This window comes from Triticum dicoccoides, chromosome 4B (genome assembly GCF_002162155.2).
Source record: "Triticum dicoccoides isolate Atlit2015 ecotype Zavitan chromosome 4B, WEW_v2.0, whole genome shotgun sequence".
NCBI lineage: Eukaryota > Viridiplantae > Streptophyta > Magnoliopsida > Poales > Poaceae > Triticum > Triticum dicoccoides.
The window spans coordinates 385,076,358-385,080,996 of record NC_041387.1 but is presented as its reverse complement, the minus strand read 5'-3'; positions in this window follow the sequence as shown (position 1 = coordinate 385,080,996).

The following is a 4,639-nucleotide window of genomic DNA, read 5'->3' as shown; positions in this document are numbered from 1 at the left end:
AGAGAGGCAGCCGTAGGCGCGCCCAAGTAGGAGGAATCCTACTTGGGCTCCTAGTCCAATTCGGCCTCCCCCTTTCCTTTTACCGGAAGGGGGAGAAGGGAAGAGAGGGGGGGGGGGGGGAAAGAGGGGGCGCTGCCCCCTCCTCCTAATCCAATTCAGCCTCCTTCCTTGGGGGGGGGGGCACCCCTATGTGGGCTGGTCTGCTCCCTCCTAAGCCCATATGGCCCATATCTCCCCCGGGGGTTCCGGTAACCCTCCCGGTACTCCGATATGTACCCGATACATTCCGGAACACTTTCAGTATCCGAATACTATCATCCAATATATCAATCTTTACCGCTCGACTATTTTGAGACTCCTCATCATGTCCGTGATCTCATCCAGGACTCTGAACAACATTCGGTCACCAAATCACATAACTCATATAATACAAAAAATCATTGAACGTTAAGCGTGCAGACCCTACGGGTTCGAAAACTATGTCGACATGACCGAGACACTTCCCCGGTCAATAACCAATAGCGGAACCTGGATGCTCATATTGGCTCCTACATATTCTAGGAAGATCTTTATCGATCGAACCGTTATGACAACATACGTTATTCCCTTTGTCATCGGTATGTTACTTGCCCGAGATTCGATCATTGGTATCTTCATACCTAGTACAATCTCGTTACCGGCAAGTCTCTTTACTCGTTCCGTAATGCATCATCCTGTCACATTGCTTGCAAGGCTTGTTATGATGTGCATTACCGAGAGGGCCTAGAGATACCTCTTCGATACTCGGAGTGACAAATCCTAATCTCGATCTATGCCAACCCAACAAAACACCTTCAGAGACACCTGTAGAGCATCTTTATAATCACCCAGTTACATTGTGATGTTTGATAGCACACAAGGTATTCCTCCGGTATCCGGGAGTTGCATAATCTCATAGTCGAAGGAATATGTATTTGACATGAAGAAAACAATAGCAAAAAAACTTAAAAGATCATTATGCTAAGCTAATGGATGGGTCTTGTCCATCACATAATTCTCCTAATGATGTGATCCCGTTCATCAAATGACAACAGATGTCTATGGCTAGGAAACTTAACCATCTTTGATTAACGAGCTAGTCTAGTAGAGGCTTACTAGGGACACGGTGTTTTGTCTATGTATCGACACATGTATCAAGTTTCCGGTTAATACAATTCTAGCATGAATAATAATCATTTATCATGATATAAGGAAATATAAAATAACAACTTTATTATTGCCTCTAGGGCATATTTCCTTTAGTATGGACCGGCGGGGGCGATGGCGCTGACTCGCATCAGTCACATCTTGCATTGGCTCGTCAGCGTCGCTGCCCTCGAGAGAGTTCGCCGGCAAGACAACCTATATCTGGCCGGCTTGGTGGGCCTGCCAGCCAGCCACAATGCCGAAGAGCTCCTGCTTCTGTTCGCCCGAGAGCCTCTCCCATAGGGCTTTGGAGCTCGAGACTATGATGGGTGTGGTGTAGAGAGGATATCGAGAGCGGAGGTGGGATGTGACTGTTGTCGGGTCTGGCCACATTTAAATGGCGTCGGATGCCAGGCCAAGTGGCGGGGTGTTTAATGCCGGCCGACAGACGGATGGACAGGCGATGTTCACATGAAGGCACCGGAGTAGGTTCATTGGCAATTGTGTTTCATGGAGGAAGGCGAAAAAATAGGAGATGTTTGATGGCGGAGAGAAGGCTGACACGTCTCCAACGTATCTATAATTTTTGATTGTTTCATGCTGTTATATTATCATTCTTGGATGTTTTACAATCATTTTATAGTCATTTTATATCAGTTTTTGATACTAACCTATTGACATAGTACCCAGTGCCAGTTGATGTTTTCTGCATGTTTTATACATCGCAAGAAATCAATATCAAACCGAGTCCAAACGCAGCAAAACTCCTGGAGGATTTTTTGGGCCAGAAGACATCCAGTGGGCCAAGAAAGCACCTGGGGATGGCTCGAGGGGAGCATCACCGACTAGGGCACGCTAGGGGCCTAGGCGCGCCCTGGTGAGTTGTGCCCACCTTGGGTGCCCCCTGAACCGCCTCTTTGCTCTGTAAATACCCCAATCTTCCAGAAACCTAGGGGATTCGACGAAAATTAATTCCAGCCGCCGCAGAGTCCAAAACCACTAGACCCAATCTAGACACCATCATGGAGGGGTTCACCACTTCCATTGGTGCCTCTACGATGATGCGTGAGTAGTTCTTTGTAGACCTTCGGGTCCGTAGTTAGTAGCTAGATGGCTTCCTCTCTGTCTCTTGATTATCAATACAATGGTCTCTTGGAGATCCATATGATGTAAGTCTTTTTGCGGTGTGTTTGTTGGGATCCGATGAACTTTGAGGTTATGATTAGATCTATGTTTTTATCCATGAAAGTTATTTGAGTCTTCTTTGATCTCTTATATGCATGATTGCTTATAGCCTCGTATTTCTTCTTCGATATTTGGGTTTTGTTTTTCCAACTTGATCTATTTATCTTGCAATGGGAAGAGGTGCTTTGTAGTGGGTTCAATCTTACGGTGCTTGATCCAAGTGACAGAAGGGGAACCAACACATATGTATCGTTGCTACTAAGGATAACAAGATGAGATCTATATCTCCGCAATAGAAATGTATCTCGTCTACATCATGTCATCGTTCTTATTGCATTACTCCATTTTCCCATGAACTTAATACTCTAGATGCATGCTGGATAGTGGTCGATGTGTGGAGTAATAGTAGTAGATGCAGACAGGAGTCGGTCTACTAATCTTGGACGTGATGCATATATAATGATCATTGCTTGGATATCATCATGATTATTTGAAGTTCTATCAATTGCCCAATAGTAATTGTTTTCCCATCGTTTGCTATTTTCTCGAGAGAAGCCACTAGTGAAACCTACTGCCCCCGAGTCTCTTTTGATCATATTTGCCTTTGCGATCTATTTGCCCTTGCACTTATTTTTAGATCTATTAAACCAAAAAATACAAAAATACTTTGCTGCAATTTATTTGTTCCGTGATATATTTATCCTATCTACCACTTTTACCTCACGTTATTTGCCTATCTTGAGGCGCCGTACCCAGAAAGGATTGACAACCCCTTTAACACGTCGGATTGCGAGTATTTGTTATTTGTGTGCGGGTGCTATTTACGTGGTGTGAGGAGGTTCTCCTACCGGTTTGATAACCTTGGTCTCATCACCGAGGAAAATACCTACCCTCGCTATACTGCATCATCCCTTCCTCTTTGGGAAAATAGCGACGTAGTTCTAGCAGACATCAAAAGGAATTTCTGGAGTCGTTGCCGGCGAGGATCTTCAACATCAACCAGGTTCCTAATAAAAAATCTCATCTCCTTGCAATTTACATTATTTGCCATTTTCCTCTCGTTTTCCTCTCCCCCACTTCACAAAAATTTGCCATTTTAATCGCCCTCTTTTTCGTTCACCGTTTTCTCGTCAGATCTTTTATTTGCTTGAGCTTCTCACTAGGAGTGACTTTGGTATAGCAGAAACAGATGATGGCCTAACTCCTAACATGGAGCATACGGGTAATCTGGATGCCAAAACTTCTGTTTTGGGGCAAGGGAATTTTATGGGAAAAGAACATATCCAAGAATTTTTCAATTGTGTCAGAAAATTAAGTCTTGATGATATCCCTATACTTAAAAGAACTAAATCTTATGCAGAAGCTATTTCGGCACTTGTTTTGAAGCTTGAAACTAGATTTATTCGTACTCATCCTACCTTGAAAAGATTGTTCTATGAGTTGCCTGTTATAAAGGATCCTAAAGCTAAAAAGTTAGCCACTCTTGTTTTGATGAATGAATTTGACTACATAATATGGGAAGCTAGAGAAATCTTTGATTTTTATGGCATGAATCGTGAAAAACCCGTGATTGATGAAATTATTTATAATATTGATTATGCCTTAATACATTTGCTTGGAGATAACCAAATCTTTGATGAAAATCTTAAAAATCAAGTCCCCATTTTAGATATGATCCAACAAGTTTTTAACAATGTTAATCGACACTATTCTTGGATCATTGTCGGAAATCAAAGGGGTTATGATAAAAAGTAACTTGATAGTGCTAAGGTTTCCATGGATAATGTGTTTTATGTCTTATTTACAAAACCTCCCAACACAAATACCTCCAAGGGAAACAAGCATAAGGGTGACAAAAATTAGATCGTACGCGTTATGCCTAGCTAGGGGCGTAAGACGATAGCGCTTGTTGGGAGGCAAACCAACGAACAAAATTTATTTTTGTTTTTTTGCTTCCTGTTCTTGTGTGTTAGCACAATTATGATACTTTTATTATTGTGTTTTTTGTGTTTTAATAATTGTTTTGCCAAGCAAGGCCTTTGGGAGGATTTGGGTGAAAGTTTATTTGATCTTGCTGAAAAACAGAAACTTTTGCGCTCACGAGATTATTTGTTTTATTAGAAGAGTGATTTTGAGTTGATTCTTTTTGACGAAGATTAATAGACAAATTCCTCAAGTTCACCAATTTATTTCAGAATTTTTGGAGTTACAGAAGTATTTGAAATATTCAGATTGCTACAGACTGTTCTGTTTTTGACGGATTCTGTTTTCTTTGCATTGTGTGCTTGTT